We start from the raw sequence: 18390 nt of genomic DNA, 5'->3' as shown, positions 1-18390 counted from the left end.
AAGAGGGAAGATTGGTCATTTCTCCCTAGAATTCTGAGAGGAAACAATGAAACATAAAGGATCTTCTCTGAGTATCCAATTTGCTAGTCTGTAAATTATGAAGGTGGGGAGGGTGGGTAGTCTCAAAGACCTGTTCCATCTTTAAAATCCCAATTGCTTCATTATAGTCAATTTGAAATAGTATGACATATTGATGGCTTTATGTTGTTTTGGATTACTGAATCAGAATTTCAGAGCAATAGAAACCTTAAACTTTATTTAATCCATCCACAAATCTAATTCTTGAATTCTCACAGCAACTCCACTTGTTTAGACATCTGTTCTTTGAAGCTACTGCAATAGGCTAGGCCCTGTGGGTAACTGACTCCCTCCCTGCAACCAGATGGTATAGCCTTTGAATCCAGAGGCTGTCTGTCATGTTGAAGGACTCTACATAGCAATGAAAAACCCTCTTGTAAGAATTTCTTGATATGAACAAGTAGAATTCCTCTTCCCTTTCCTTGTACACCAGGAATCAAACACTCAAATGCCTTCAGTGGCCAAGCAGGTGATGTAAATGAGTGAAGAGGAACAGGTACACTACAAAAGGAAATGCTGAAGAACACCAAGGCAAACACAAGTACACATGTTGAATCTAAAGAGGCAGATACTACCTATCTACAGCCAAATGTTGCCATGCAGAGATGTGAGCCCAGTATTAACCAAAGAGCAACAACATAGCATGGCTAAGAATGTAGGCTCTGAAACCAGATTCTCTGGGTTTGAATACTGGCTCAGCCACTTAATACCTATGTGACCTAAGTTAATTCACCCAGCCTCTCTGTTTCAATTTCCTCAATTCTAAAATAATAATAACTGTATCTTCCACATGGAGCTTACATGAAGCTTGAATTAATTTGTGCTAAAGGGCTTACAGACATAGCTAGCACATAATAAATGTTTAACACATATGTTCAGAAATTTTGAGGGAAGCCAGAAACTCAAGTTTTCTCAAGAGACTTCTCAAATTTATTTTATTTTTAACATATTTTTATTTATTTCAGGGAGAAGGAGAGAGAGCTGGAAACATCAATGATGATAGAGAATCATCAATAGGCTGCCCCCTGCACACCCCCTACTAGGGATTGAGCCCACAACCCAAGCATGTGCCCTGACCAAGAATCAAACCAGTGACCTCTTGGTGCATGGGACAATGTTCAACCACCTAGCAACACTGGCCAGACAAGTTCTATGGTTTTAAAATATCATCTACATGCTGATGGTGCCTGAATATATATGTCTAAATATCTATCCTCCTTGAGCTCTAGATTTGTGTATTCAGCATGACTTGAATGTCTAAGAATTTAACATTCAGAATGATCACACAGAGCTCTTTATTCTCAGAGTCTGCATTTCCGTTTAATACCTGACACTATCCTCCTCATCTTCCTGAATCACACCATTGTACAGCCAGTTTCTTAGGAATTATCCTTGATTTTTTTCATATTCCCTTGACCCCATATCCAATCGTCAGTAACTCCTATCAATGTCCACAAACTTTTTAGTTTACAATTTCTAGCCCACAAGAATATCAAACGAATAATAAAATGAACATTTATATACTGTTTATTTAGATTCATCAATTGTTAACTTGAATTCCCCTTGAGAGAGGTGTGTCCAAGATGGCTGTGTAGGAGGACACTGAGCTTGTCCTCTCCCAAGCACACATCAAATGCACACCTATATCGAGAGCAACACCTCCTGAGAGAGAACTGAGGGCCAATTGACCAACTTCTGCCCAAGAAACGAGAGAGAAACCACATAGAGAAAGTTAAGGAACTGAAGGAGAGATAAAGAGTTTCCCAGAAAAGTAAAAAACTAAAAAAGCTCACCACGACTAACCAGTTTTACAAGAAACATTAAAGGAACTTTTTTATCCAGAAAAGAAAACGGACACATATGTAACACCCTTTGTAATAAAAAAATAAATTAAAAATAAAAAAAAGAAAAGATATTCACAATAAAAAAAGAAAAAAAAGAAGAAAAAAAAAGAAAGAAAAGGCCATAACCAAAAAAGAAAATATAGGGAAGGAAAAAATCTCACTGGTAAAGTGAATCCACCACTTAAAAAGCTAGTGTGAAAGTTAAAAAACAAAAGTAGCAAAATCAACTACAAAGACAGTAAATAGCCAGGGATACTCAAAACCAAGAATACAAAAATGACATTAAAAAAAAACATAAAGAATGGAGAGGTAAGTAAAAATAGAGTGCCCTTAGAATGCATTTGAATGTAAGTGCCTACTAGCTTAAAATAGACTGCTATGGACAGAAGTGGTTATATATGAACCTCATGGTAACCACAAACCAAAACCTCACAAAATTACACCAAAAAATGAAGAGAAAAATAAAACACTAAAGAAAACCAGCAAATTCAAAAGAGAACAAGAATGACAATTAACAAAATGGCAAAAAGCACATATCTATCAATATTGGATTTAAACGTAAATGGACTAAATGTTCCACTGAAAAAACAGGTGATTGGATGGATAAAAGAATAAGACCTATCCATATGCTGCCTACAAGAGTCTCACTTGAGATCAGACAGAAAGTGAAGTGACTGAAAAAGATACTCCATGCATATGGAAAAGGAAAAAAGTTGGGAGAGCAATATTCATATGAGACAAAATAGACTAAAACAAGCTATAGTGCCTTGGCCAGTTTGGCTCAGTGGTTGGAGCATCAGCCCACGGACTAAAGGGTCTTGGGTTCAATTCCCAGTTAAGGGCAGGACCTCGGTTACTCCCTGGCCCCGGGCGTGGGTGGGAAGCAACCAATTAATGTCTTTCTCTCACGATGATCCTTTGTGCTCGCTCTTCCTCTGCCACCTCCCTCCCTTCCACTCCGTCTAAAAATCAATGGAAAAAATATCCTCCAGTGAGAATTTAAAACAAACAAAAAACCAAGCTGTAGCAAGAGACAAAGAAGAGTATTTTTACTACTATAATGATATGCCCTTCTATATCTCTTGCTACAATAAATAATAAAAAGGATATAAGAATGGTAAATATCTATGTACCCAACAGAGGAGTGCCTAAGTATATGAAGCAAATATTAATGGACATAAATGAAAAAAATAGCAGTAATACGGTAATAGTTGGGGACTTCAATATCCCACTTACCTCAATAGATAGATCAACCAGAAAGAAAATTAATAAGAAAAAGTTACCTTAAAGGTCACATTAGATCAGATTGACTTAATAGACATTTATAGAACATTTCATCCCCAAACTACAGAATGCATATTTTTCTCAATTTTAAGACCCAAGCAGTTGTTTTGAAAAGTAATCCAAAATTGGCCTGATTGTTTCACCATGTTTAGAAAATCTTGTCAGTTATACTCCCAGCATACATCTCAAATTTGCCCATTAATTTTTGGCTCCACCTCTACTATCCTAGCCTAAGACCCAGTTATTTCTGATCTGGATTAATATGAAAGCTTTTCAACTGTTTCTTCTTCTTTTTAAATTTAAATTCTTTATTGTTTAAAGTATTACATGAGTCTCCTTTCCCCCCCATTGCCCTCTCCCCAGCCGCTCCCACCCCCCAGCACATGCCCTCCTCCCTCCCTACTATCTGTGTCCAATGGTTATACTTATATGAATGCATATGTTTACTTTTAAAATTACTTTTCCACCCTTGTTTTTTGTCCATGTGGAAGAAAGAGACTCCCCCCATGTCTGTGTCCATTGGTTATGCTAATATGCATGCATACAAGTCCTTTGGTTGATCTCTTACCCCTTCCCCCCCCTCCCCCGCCTTCCCTTATACATTGGACAGTCTGTTCGATGCTTCTATGTTCAACTGTTTCTTCTTTGGTTTCACTTCAACCTAGTTTCCCAACAGCAACCAAAGTGATCTTCTCAAAATGCAAATTCGATCATATCATCCCTATATTTAATAGCTTCTATTTGTCCTTTTAAAAAATTCCAAACTTTTTACTCTGGCCTTTAGAGTCCTGCATAATGTCATTCCCATGCATCTCTCTGACTTTATATGTCACCACCCTCCACAATCACTATATCCACTTTACACACCACTCCCTTCTTGGGGCTCCTTGCCATTTTGAGATATACCAGTTTATCTACTGTGGAATCTTTTCATGTACTGTACTTTCTTCTGGAATGCTCTCCCTCCTGTTTTTTTTATCTGTCTATCTCCTACTCATCACTCATATCTCACCTTAAATATCATATTTTAGAGAAGAATGTTGTGACCACTTATTGCAAAACAGGTAGGCCTTGTGACTCATTTTCATAGCCTGTTCTTTTCCTTAATATCCTAATTGTAATTTGTAAATTCTATATTTATTTCATGTGTATTCCATAAAGGCAGGATATGTGTTTCATTCACCACTGTATTCCCATGGACAGCCACTGCCTACGATACAGTAGTGAACTCAATAAATATTTTTGGAAAGAACAAAAAAGATTTCTGGCAAAGTTTATGGACCCTCAGACATTTACAGATCATTCAATTTGTCCATTAGACAGAAGTGTTTGAAGAACCTTGTTCACTCTCTCTTTTTTGTTAACCCAGTTACCATTGCAAACCCAAAGACTTATGTGGGTTATGTCTGCATGTTTTTCAAACCCTTTTATAAGACTTAGGATAGTCTCTCAGTCTTAAATAATATATGGACCCCTCTTTAAATGTAAAAATGTTGGAGTTCTACACTTGATTTAAATTATTTTATTATGATGGTATTTGTATATGTACAAGCATGAAACTATATGCAAACTCTTAATGTGTATAGTCCTTCTAAAATTATAAACCAAAACATATTTCCAAATTAAGTAAAACCCATTCAACATTAGAGTTAAAAACAGAATTTTTTTGGTCACAAATAAGTTGCTACTTGCAATATAAATATGTTACTGACCTCTTTGATGTACATTATTTTAAATGTTCATGCCTATACTGAAAGGAACATGAAGGTGACTATTGAGGGGATTGGTCGTATCCAGTTTCTAAATCTGGATGCTAATTACACAGCTCATTGAGGTTTACACACATGATTTGTACATATTTTGTATATATTTGACACTTTAATAAGCTTAGCTTAAAATTATCCTTTTCAATTAACTATATGGCTGGGTATGAATTTACATCTTATTTAGGTCAATGCTCCTGTTTGTTTTTAATAAGTTACTTTATTTTTTAAAATACTTTTAAAAATGGATCTTTATTGATTTCATAGATGAAGGGAGAGGGAGAGAGAGATAGAAACATCAATGATGAGAGAGAATCATCAATCGGCTGCCTCCTGCACATGCCTTCCTGGGAATTGAGCCCACAACCCGGGCAGGTGCCCTCGACCGGAATCAAACTTGGGACCTTTCAGTCCGCAGGCTGACGCTCTATCCATTGAGCCGAACCAGCTAGGGCAATGCTCCTGTTATTTGACTACTACATAGTGGTGCTTCTAATCAGTATCCACAAACAAATCTAGCCCCACTTGTTTCATTGAAACACAGGCCCTTGGAATAGTCTGGGCCCCATTCGGAGCAAGACTGACTAGGTTTGAATCCAAGCTCTGCTGCTTACTAGATGTGTGAACTTGGGCAAGTGACTTAACATCTCTGCAACTCATGTTCCCCATTTATCCAAAGGGAATAATGAGCACCTATTTGTGAGACTGCAATAAGTTAAATTGTCATCCCTTAGCTATGATCATCAAAGCTTCATATTTAGTCATAATTATCCACATAACTCTACTTCCATGAAAACCATTTCTCTCACCAGACAAATCTTCAAGTTCCTGCATTGACAGAGAGTCATAAGTGAAGTCATGCACAATGTTTCCAAATTCCTGGAAGCAGAGCTACAGGAAAATCCTTAGGTTTTGAAGCAATGTTGTCTGCACAATTGTTTCTTAAACTAATTTCTAGAGAAAGTTGTAAATGGAATTATCCACACAATGTATCCATACCCACAAATTTTGGACCCTAGGAAAATTTTTTTAATGATATATATATCATGTTAAGGAGCCCCATAATTATATATATATAATTTCAGAGAGGAAGGGAGATAGAAATAGAAACATCAATGATGACAGTGAATCATTGATTGGCTGCCTCCTGCACACCCCCCAGTGGGGATTGAGCCCGCAACCCAGGCATTTGCCCTTGACCGGAATTAAATCCTGGACCCTTCAGTCTGCAGGCCAACGCTCTATCCGCTCTATCTGTTGAGCCAAACCAGCTAGGGCTAGGAGATTTTTTTTTCTAAAGTACTCTCCTGATCTACTACCAATATCATGCTTGTCCATGTCACCAAGGGCATTCTCTCATTTCTTGGCCTCATCACCTTACTCTGGGAAATAACTGACGTTTCCTCTAAAAAATTTATTTTCCCTGTGTTCAGTTGAGTAACTTAATACCTGAAGTAGCTTTGCTCCTCCCACATCTGCTTCATTTTATGAGGCATATTATTCAGAAAATGAATTTCATCTTCTATACACATAGAAAAATCACTCAGGTCTGTTTTCCATTCTTATTTTTTATCTGTTCAGCAAAATCAATAAAAAAATACACCTTTTAAAAATCCAACAACAAACAAAAATGGAGTTGTTCTCTTTACATAAAGTCTCCTCAACTCAGAACTTGGTAGAAAATTCTGTAACCTGTTTGTATTAAACCTGTTGTTGTTGTTGTTGTTTATTTTGGGGTTTTTTTGTGTGTGTTTTGGTGTGTTGTTGTTTTTTTTTTTTGTATCAGAGCAAAACCCATTTCCTCTTCTCTTAGAATCCTAAATGTCTCTCACAATCTAGTCTTTGTTCTGTTCATATCATGCTTCAAGCTTTGTACTGTTTCTTTTCTGAAGAGAATTTGAGTCTCATTTATAAAGCCATTTACAGTGGAACTACCATTCAAGTATTCTTTGTCTCATCTTCCATTTCATTCCTTTTAGTATTCATTCCCCATCCCTTTCTGCCTACGTCATCATTTTCCAATATAGTTGTTTCTTTGGCTAATGTCCAGGCCTGCATTTCCTCATCGAAGCTTGCATTTCCAATCTTTCATTTTGGTCCTTCTTAGTTTTCCTGCATCCAGCCAGATTTATACCTTTTTCCATTTTCTTTCCAACTTCTGTGTTACAGTTTTTCGCTTTGATTACTTCTGTATATATTTGAGTGATTGTTATACCATACACTAAATTCTCACCTACCTGGGGTGAGTCTATATATGTGACTATATATTCCATCTGACAACACAATTCTATGAACTCCTACAATAACATCCTACTATTTTATTATTTTTAGCTGGAAAATACTGTACTTACCTATTTCATTGATGGTGCTTTTTCAGAGCAGCATTGTCAGTACTAGAGACTACAATGAATTTCCTCTCCACTGCATCCTACCTAAAAAAACACAAAAAAAGTGAATGATTGCCATTTGATAATCAAATTGTTAAACCTGCACATCATTAATCAAAGAAAAGAGATGCAAAATCATCTGAAGGGACAGAATGACTCTCAGGCCCCTAAAGCATAAGTATACTAATGGTGCCATTGTAATAACCTGGTTTTTATGTATCAAAAAAGGAGGAAAGGGGAGACCAGGTAGACGCATGCTTACTAAGGTCTGAATGAGGCAGGAAGGTGCTTCCCCATCCATCACACCAGAAAGCTAGTCAATAGCCAGGATGGGCGTGGCCACTGCAAACTTTCAAACAAAGGAAGTCTCTCTCTCTCTCTCTCTCTCTCTCTCGTCTTGGGACTCCTGTGGCAGGGGATGTTCTCCCCTGTGTCCACGCGCGCATGGCCATGTTGGACACCACCCATGGACTAATGGACTTTAATTTGGCCTGAATACTGAACCACACCCGGCTGCAACATGGACCGGAAGCTCTGGACAGTGGCCTTGTTTCTGACTCTGCTGAAACCCCAGCTGCACCTTTTCCAGGACTGGATTAAGGGGCAGGGGACTTTGGAACCCAGGAAATGTAACTCCACGCCAGTAAAACCTACCACCTCTCATCCTCCCGTCGGGGCTTCTGAAAATTCTTATTTCAGTGGCACCCCAAGGACCCCACTCACAAACAACGTAAGATTCCCACTCATGTACCCTTCCAGCAGCTCTAGACCTGATTGACTGTTTTAGCATCTTTAAAAAGAATACTTGAATGTGAAGGGACTGGGGAGGTTGGTCAGCCACAAAAGCGTAGGGCAAGGAGGATCACTGAAGTACATTGATAGCACTCAATGGATAAAAGTTGACTAAGGCATTAAATTTCCAGTATTTCTAATCCGATGAGCAAGACTATCTCTGTTGGAGGATGGATGTACAGCACTAGTGTGGGTTTATGCCAATAAATATTTGGTTTATGATCTTATAAATTGCAGTTTACCTAGCAACCATCTTATAACATCCCATCACATATCCTTTTAGATGATTTTGCCTGTGTCTGCTTTGATTAATATGCTAGGCTTACAATTTGCACTCAAAGAATAATCAGCAATCCCTCATTTTCTTGTTCTGATTTTTATTTGGATTTTCATTTAGCCTTGCAGAGGGAAAATGTGCTGAATGCATAGATTTGAGTACTTCCAATATGTGTGAAAATGCTGTTTCTCACTGGAAATTAATAAATTGGTGTTCTGTGTCTATGTCAATATCATCTGCTTCTTCATTTTTGTGAGTTATTTTCTAAGGGCCTAAACCATTCTGGATGCTGACATGGGTGAATCTCTGGGCTTGCAAAGCCGATGACCAAAGATATAAGGCAGCTCTCAAATCAGAAATCTTCAAACATTTTTGCTTATGTACCCCATAACAGAATTTTGAAGCACTGCAAACACCTTACACATATTTAAGCTAACATCTAAAGTTTGCCATCATATATTTCAATAATGGCAAAAATATAACTTCTGAAGTAGTATGAATATTAACATTTTGAAATAAACTGTAACTCTTTAAAAAATACCCGACAGAATCAAAATACTGTAGCAATTTGAGATCCACCACCATTTGTTTTTAAAATACATGAACAGACTCTAACAATTGTATAATTTACATTTTCTTTTTCTCTTTGATGTATATTTTCATTTGTTATAACCACAAAAGTTTTATCCTAATTTTATTTTTTTTATGTTACGAAGCCTTTCATTGATTACCTCATCATACTTCCTCACCACAAAAATTATATAAATTAATTTTAAGAGTTAAAAAATTGTTCTGTATTGTTATTATTATAATTATTGTTACTACAGAATTGATCAAAATAATATACATGCATCACCAACTTTGATAAATATTAAATATAAAAAGGTAAATTTTCATTGGAAATATTTTGAGGGCTTTCCCCCCTATTAGTTTATTCATCTAAGCATCAATATTACTTATTGCTCACAAGTCTTTTACTTTTATTTGCTTTTATAAATATGAGCACCAAAATATATAATAAATGAATAGATGGAAATAGAAGGACTTTGTTATAGTAATTTTCTTCCATCTTTTAGTCCCTTCCAAATAATATGCCAAAAATCACATAATGATCTATCTTCATAAATTATCTTAATGACCTATCATCTGACAATTCCATTAGGTCCTCCTTCAATTTTGTGCAAGGCAAAGAATTGGAAATTACGAACTTGCAAAATGATTTATTACCTAGTCATTAGAGTCATTCAGTTTCTCAATGTGGATACCAATATATATTTGAAATTGTCCCTTTGTTGACTCAAGGTTTTTACACCCAGAGGCAATGCAACATAGTAAAATCTTGAATGTGTGACAGAAGTATGACTTTATTTTGTAAAGTGGAAAAAGATCAATTGCAGAAGGGGATGCCTTGACCTCAGGGCTATTTTCTGGAAGATCAATTTAGGAAAGAAGATATATGGAAATCAAGTAGCTAGAAATTGACTCCTTTCAAACTGTCTTTATCCTCCTACTGTTTGAAGAGACTTTGTGCAGACAAGCTCAAATTTGAGGACTTTCCTAATATAATACTGCTACAACTTCTGTATCTTCTGCTGCAACTGATATTTGCCATTGACAAAAGACATTACCTTTATAAGAGTTTGACTTTTCCTAACTCTGGTATCTTTGTTTTATCCTACATCTTCTATAGATCAAGAGACTTTTCAAATAAACATTGCATTATTTGTTTTATGCTTGGGCACTTTCAATGTCCGATGGCTTTAAACTACAACGTCACAATTCACAATAGATGCCATCAGTAAATGCCGATCTGAGGACTTCAGGCTATTAAAAGTAAATACCAGCTGTCCTATTTATCTAATATACAGATTTGCCAATGAAGCAGTTGCCTTGGAAAGAGATTTGTTTTGCAATTCAACTACAATTCAACTCCCTTTATTTCTCTGTTGCCATTGGAGATTTCTGAGTACTAATACTATAGTCTTGGGAATTCAGTTGCAAATGCATGTGGAGGAAGTATTTCCTCCCACTGCTGCCAGGTGTATTTCTCTTGGTTTCTGATTTGCATGTTGGAAGCAGTTTTTACATACAATCTTTTCAATGGTGACACATTCCCATCTATAATAATAAAAGCATAATATGCTAATTAGACCAGACAGCCAAATGACCTTCCGGACGACCTTCCCGACAACCTTCCGGATGAAGCTGGGGCTACGAGGGCTGAGCCCTTTGCATGAATTTTGTGCATCGAGCTTCTAGTTTGACTATAATGTAGCTAACTTCAACTCCTAAAAAAATTGATTTGAATGAGAGAGAGAAGAAAGGAAAGGGAGAGAGAGAAACATCAATAGGCTGTCTCCTGCATGCCCGCTACTGGGGATCAAGCCTGTAACCTGGGCTTGTGCCCTGGCCTGGAATCAAAAGGTGACCTCTCAGAGCATGGGACCAACCTCAACCAACTGAGCCACACCAGCCAGGGCCTAACTTCGACTCCTTTTAACAATTTTTTATCTTTATTGTTGAAAATATTACAGATATCCCCTTTACCCTCCACCCCATTGACCCCCTCCAACCTGCTCCTACACCCCTTAGGCCTTCACCACATTAACTTCAACTCTTTACCATGCTGCAAATTAAATAGGCTTATAGAGTTACTTTAGAAATGTAACTCTGTTTTATGTAAGTTTTTGAATATTTATATAATTGTGTCAGTCTAGACTCAGCATTTTAATGCCTACAACATCCCCATGGTCAACATGCTACTATCTTTAAGCTTTGACAGCCTCTAAAATCATAGGTTCAATTTCTCCTGACACCTTTACTTTGTCATCAGTTCTGTTGTTTGTATGAATGAGATTAAAAGTAGCAGTTGTTCTACTCATTTCTACATTCCAATGAAATACCTGTTCTCTCACTTTTCTTTTCCATGTCAAGTCCTCCATATTATCTGTATCTGAGTATTTTTCTCAAAACTCTCATTTTAATTTTCCTTTTTATTGATTTTATATATCTAGAAGGCATTTGGTTCTTCCAAATTCCTTTGAAAGGAATTCATAAATTGCATGGTGAGGCAGACTTTCACTCCCATCTTATATCCTTCTCAAGGACCAATTTTCAGTTGCAAGGCCCTCAAGGTAATATAACTCTGATAGTACAAGGCATGTAAAGATAAATGGAAGAAAAAGTATTAGCTGCTTTCATCATCATCATCATCATCATCATCATCATCATTGTCATCATCATCAGAGAGTGTTTGCCTCAATACAGACATAGTTATACTCCCCCTAAAGTGAACACTCCACCTTCTAATAAAGTGACTCAAGTTTATTATTGGTCTTTTCCAACTCACTTCAGTGTTTCTATTCTTTGGGAGATAGAGTGAGGGGAGGGAAAACTTGAGTTTTTCCATCAAGGGTCAGAAATTCCAATGCCTATGGAACCAACTATCAAGAAAATGAATGAAGTGGACCTGGTAGAAGCAGTACACATGGCTTGTCTAAAAGGAACAGCCATGCCCTTTGGCTCAGTGTATAGAGCGTTGGCCTGTGGGCTGAAGGGTCTCAGGTTCGATTCTGGTCAAGGGCATGTACCTTGGTTGTGGGCACATCCCCAGTAGGAGGTATGCAGGAGGCAGCTGATCTATGTCTCTCTCTCATCAATGTTTCTAACTATCCCTCTCCCTTCCTCTCTGTAAAAATTCAATAAAATATATTTAAAAAAATAAATGAAAGGGACAGCCACTACTCAACTCCAGTCAAATTGTGGCCCTCCAAGGGTATGAGTCCAATGTAGCCAGATCATCAGTTTTGAAGGAGAAGCTTGAAATCTCAATTTGCCTGAGAAATTTGTCAACTTTTAGTTTTGGGGAGGCCAAAGCCATCTCATGAGTTGCTAGTTTGTAATTTATGTACTAGAGGTTCAAGTGGGTGTCTAGCACTAGAATTTCTGGACATTCAAGAAAGCCTAACTTGTACATTCTTTCTTTATAGGCAAACTAAATGAAAAATAAAATGATTAGAAGACTACAGGGAGCATGGAGTCAGAACAAAAATGATGATTAGAATATACATCTTTATAGCAGAGTATATATCTGCCAGATATATTGCATCTCTGCTCAGATACTTTACTGGTTTTCATTTCATAGTTTAACTTACCAATGGTAAATTTATTTTATTTTTGGAGGAGAGGGTGTGGCAGAGCAATTAATGTCTCTCTCACATATTTACTGACTATAACTAAAACCATGAAGTGTATGCATATTAGTCCCATTTTAGCTGATGAAGAAACTGAGGTTCAGGGAAATGAAATAAACTGCACTAAGGTCATACAACCATAAGTGACCAAGCTGGAGTTGAAATCGAGCTTTTCGGCCCAAGTCTATGGTCTTGCCACTATACTATTCTGCTGTCTCTCTAGCTCTGACTGTATTATTTGCCCCTCAGTAGCAATGGGGAATGATCATGGAATTTCCCTTAGGTTATGTAGATACACTCCAGGAAGACAGCACATTTAAATAGTATAATCACCTCTAGAACTCAACAACCTAGAATTGCTTCCTTAGGATAAATACCTTAAAAATTCCTCTGTAAAATTGTCTTCATGTTTTATTAAGCTTTTGGTGTTTATTAGCAAATTGTCCTTCATATAAGTTGTACCTAATAAGTAACCTATTTTCCAGTACAGTATGAAGAACTTGTTTCTTCTAATAATGATAACAATAATATCACTCAGAGAATGCTTACTATGGGGCACTGTTTTAAATGTTTGAAATAAGTTAATTTATTTGATCCCCAATCAGCCATTTACATCACAGATAAAGAAAACTGAGGTACAGCCGAAACCGGTTTGGCTCAGTGGATAGAGCGTCGGCCTGCGGACTGAAAGGTCCCAGGTTCGATTCCGGTCAAGGGCATGTACCTGGGTTGCGGGCACATCCCCAGTTGGGGGTGTGCAGGAGGCAGCTGATCGATGTTTCTCTCTCATCGATGTTTCTAACTCTCTATCTCTCTCCCTTCCTCTCTGTAAAAAATCAATAAAATATATCTTTAAAAAAAAAAAAAAAGAAAACTGAGGTACAGAAAGGTTAAGTTACTTGCCCCACATCATGCAGCTGATAAGTGGAAGTAGTTACAGGCAGAACTTGTACCTAAGCAGTCTAGATTGACTACCTCAAGACTGGATATTGTAACAGTCTCTTTAATTTTGTAGACAAAAATATTTCATTATTTTAAATTGTACTTTTTTTATTTAAAGAAGATAAAATATTTTCCTTTTTTCCTTTCTTCTTTCTTCCGTCCCTCCCTCCCTTTCTTCGTTTTCTTCCTTCCATCCCTTTTTTCCTTCCTTTCCTTTTTTCTAAATATATTTTTATTGATTTCAGAGAAGAAGGGAGAAGGAGAGAGAAAGAGAAACATCAATGATGAGAGAGAAACATTAATCGGCTGCCTCCTGCATGCCCCACACTGGGGATTGAGCCCTTAATTTAGGCATGTGCCCTGACTAAGAATCAAACCGTGACCTCCTGTTCATAGCTTGATGCTCAACCTCTTTTCTTTTTGACCGTTTTCCTCCTTTTGTAACATTAACATATTAATTAATGTCCTTTATCTATTTTCCCTTTGTGTGCTCATATTAAAAATTTGATTTGTAAGAAGTATGTTACGTCAAGGATGATAAGATCTCATGTGTTATAAATGTTGCAAAAACTTTTTAGTTTGACTTTAACCTTTTAATTTTTATTGTATTTTTCACATACAGAAGTTTTTAAATCCTTATTTAATGAAATACATCAATCTTGGTTTTTCTTTGTTGTTTTAGAAAGGTTATCACCATGCCTAGGTTATAGAAATATTTGCTCTAATATTTTTCTGCAAATTTTATGATTTTATTATTCATCTAGAATTTATTTTGCTATTTAACATGAAGATTCGTGGATTAGACTTCTTCCACTTTTCCAATACTGTTAAGTATTCATTATTTTTATCACGTCATTTAAATCAATTCAATGGATTTGGTAAAGGGAGGAAGTAAACGCATAAGATCAGCCACAACATTTACTAAGAAAGCTGATTTTTAAAATATTGAATTATTTGATTTTTATTCTTTTTTTTAAAAAAACCCTCACCCAAGGATATTTTTCCATTGAGTTTTAGAGCGAGAGTGGAAGAGAGAGAGAGAGACAGAGAGAAATATCGATGTGTTTCACACATCGATTGGTTTCCTCCTGCATGCACCCTGAGCAGTGCCCAGGCCAGGGAGAGCTTACAACCAAGGTATGTGCCCTTGACTAGAATAGAACCTGGTACCCTTTGGTCCACAGGCCGACGTTCTATCCACTGAGTCAAACCACCTAGGGCTAATTTTTTATTCTTTTTCTTACAATGTCTTACATGATCTGTAAGGTTTTTCACTTCTTGAATATATTATGGTCATGTATATCTTTCTAGAAAAGTGGTACAATCATCCATCTTCTTTGTATTAGCGAAGATTTTTACAAAATATCTCCAATGGAATAGTACTCAGCCATAAGAAAGATTAAATGCTTCTTTTTGAGATAACATGAATGGATCTTGAGAATATCATGCAAAGGGAAATAAGTCAGACAGAGAAAGTCAAGAACCATATGATTTCACTCACATGTGGGATGTAAAACTGAAAGCAACAAATGAACACAAGATAAACCTCTCTTCGATGTTTCTAGCTCTCTATCTCTCTCCCTTCCTCTCTGTAAAAAATCAATAAAAAAAAAAAACATACTTAACATACTCATAGAAACAGGCAACAGTATGGTGATGCCCAGAGGCAAATAGGGGTAGAGGAGTAGTAAAGGGTAAAGTCAGTCAAATATATGGTGACAGAAAGAGATTTATGTGACTTTGGGTGGTAAACACACAATGCAATGTATACAATTGTATAGTTGAGACCTATATAATTTTATTAACCAATGCCACCCCAATAAATTTAATTTTTAAAAATTCCTTTATTCTGTTATTAAATCTACTCATGCAATCCCAGTTTTTTAAATATATTTTTTATTGATTTCAGAGAGGAAGAAAGAGGGAGAGAGAGATAGAAACATCAATGATGAGAGAGAATCATTGATTGGCTGTCTCCTGCACGACCCCCACTGGGGATGGATCCTGCAACCCGGGCATGTGCCCTTGACCGGAATTGAACCTGGGACCCTTCAGTCCACAGGGCGATGCTCTATCCACCGAGTCAAACTGGGTAGGGCAAAATCCCAGTTTTTATGTATTCATCTTGTTGCTCTTTTTTTGTTGCTCTTTTCTTAAATTTTAAGATAAAGATTAAGCTAATTGATGTGCTTCTCACTTACAAAAGCATGTTCATTCAACCACTGAAATGTTAATTTTACTTAGTTGTAATTTAATACAGTAAAATGGATATATTTTGGAATAAAGTGTAAAATATCACATCATTGATAAAATTAAGGATAAAAACTCAAGGAAATTTGCTTTTGGTGGCACTCAGAAACAGAGATTGTCATGGTGGTTTCCAGGGGCTGGGTGGTGATGGGAAAGAAGGAGATGTTGGTCAAAGGGTACAACCTTCCAGTTACAAGATGAATAAGTTCCGGGAATCTAACATACAACATGGTGATTATAGGTAACTAGAGGCCTGATGCATGAAATTCGTGCACGGATAGGGTCCCTAGGCCTGGCTGGTGATCAGGGCCAACCTGTGAGGCGACCGGCGGGGCGATCAAAAGGCCCCCACTGGCACCTGCATTGGCTGGCCTCACGCCACCCACTCGCCGACCTCCCCACCCCCACCAGTCGCCTCCCTCTGCAGGCTGGGGGCAGCTCCTGCATTGAGCATCTGTCCCATGTGGTCAGTGTCCATCATAGTGACTGGTCGTTCCTCTGGTGGTTCTGCTGTTTGGTCGATTTGCATATTAGGCTTTTATTATATAGGATAATATTGTACTATATACTTGAAAGTTGCTGAGAAAGTATATTGCAATGTTCTCACCACAAAAAAAAAAAAATGGTCATTATGTGATGTGATAGAGGTGTGAGCTAACACACTATTGGTGGCAACCATTTTTCTTTTTTAAAAATATTTTTTTATAGATTTCAGAGAGGAAGGGAGAGGGAGAGAGAGATAGAAACATCAATAATGAGAGAGAACCATTGATCGGCTGCTTCCTGCACACCCCCTACTGGTGATTGGGGCTGCAACCTGGGCATGTGCCCTTGACCAGAATCAAACCCAGGACCCTTCAGTCCACAGACCAACGCTCCATCCACTGAGCCAAACCAGCTAGGGCGGTGGTAATCATTTTCCAATATATAAGTATATCAAATCAATGAGTAGTACACCTTAAACTTATACAATGTTATATATGGCGATTATCTCAATAAATCTTGGGGGAGGAAAACAACGAAGGCCAAATTACGCTAACTCTCTAACATTGCTTATTGAACACAAACTGGGGCCCCTCGTGAGGAGATGCTCTTTGTCAAGTCTTTTAGTTCCGCAGAAACTACCCTTCTCTGGAGGGGCTCCAGGATGATTGCTATTGAGTCTAATTTCCGCTCTGTAGAAAGCGTTTACAGTAGAAAAAAAACAACATGGTTTTGGGAGACCAGGAAGAGGGGGTCACTACACTGTATAGTACCTGAGCACCACCTATTTGGGTAGGTTTGTAGTGGTGCCTAGATTTGTGTATTTTTTTTAAACAAGATCTCCAGACCATACATAAGGAAATGCCATCATAATTATTGATATATGTGTTCGCATTATCGTTATGTTGCTAAATTCACTCTAATAAAAATTTTGATTTGCACTTTGTCCCTAAAGTGTCTAACTCTGTGTTAATTTTCAAGTGGTTGAGGCTTTCGTTTACACTTTGATTATTAATATCTAGGTTTGTTCTATTAAGATCAAATAAGATGATGTGATATTTTCTTAGTTTATTTTATTTTTTTTTTGAGAAAATTAAAAATCCTTCTAAATACAACATTCTAGATGGCAGGGACATGAGTATTTATCATAGTACTCATGTCCCTGACATCTAGAATTAACTATTGCTATTTTGCCATATTTGCTTCTATTTTAACGATGAAATACATTTTTACAGATTTAATTCAATCTCTTTTTACTCATTATCCTGTGACCTATTCCATTTCCTCTTCCTCCTGGGTACAAGTTTAGTATGAATCACTTTAATATATTGCTGATAGCTTCACATACATATGAATGCATCTATAAACGCCATAGAGTGTTGTGATAATTAATTAGGTTTTGAGATTTATACATATTAATATGTTTAAATCTAATTCGTTTGTTGTATCTTTTGTATTCTATTAATCGTATTAATCATGCTATTTTAATCCATTCCCCTATTGATAGATATCACATACTCGTATTTTTTTCTTAAGATTTATTAAGGTATTTGTGGCCAAATGACATTCAAATGGTGTTAAATGCTGGTTGGACACTGGTGGGAGAAGTATTTTCTGTATAGTATAAACTAGAGTTAGAAATTTACACACCAACATAATATTCTTTGTTCTTATTATTCAAGTGGTACATCTTTATTTATTTGCCCTACGTATCTGTAACTAAATTAGGTAAATATGTTAATGTCTGACTTTACTATTGTGTGCCTGTCAATATCTATCTATCATCTCCCTCAAAATGTCTTCTGATTTTTTAAAAATATTATAAATGCAGTGGGTACTTATAAAAGCCATAAAAAATTTAAATATCAATAGACAAAGGATAGTCTTTCCTAATTTCAGCACTAAGTAATAACCACTATTAACATACTAATGTACAGCACTCCAGATTTATTTTTACACATACACTTAAAGATAGTTCACATATATAAACTGTTTAAAAATAAGTTCAGAATAAAAACATGTTTGTTGTATTTTTTGGTATTGAAACATACAGGCTTATGCAATTTCTACTCTACATAAATATATAAATATAGCTAA

Source organism: Myotis davidii, unplaced genomic scaffold (assembly GCF_000327345.1).
Source record: "Myotis davidii unplaced genomic scaffold, ASM32734v1 scaffold546, whole genome shotgun sequence".
NCBI classification, from domain to species: Eukaryota; Metazoa; Chordata; class Mammalia; order Chiroptera; family Vespertilionidae; genus Myotis; species Myotis davidii.
Note: the sequence above shows the minus strand (reverse complement) of the source record.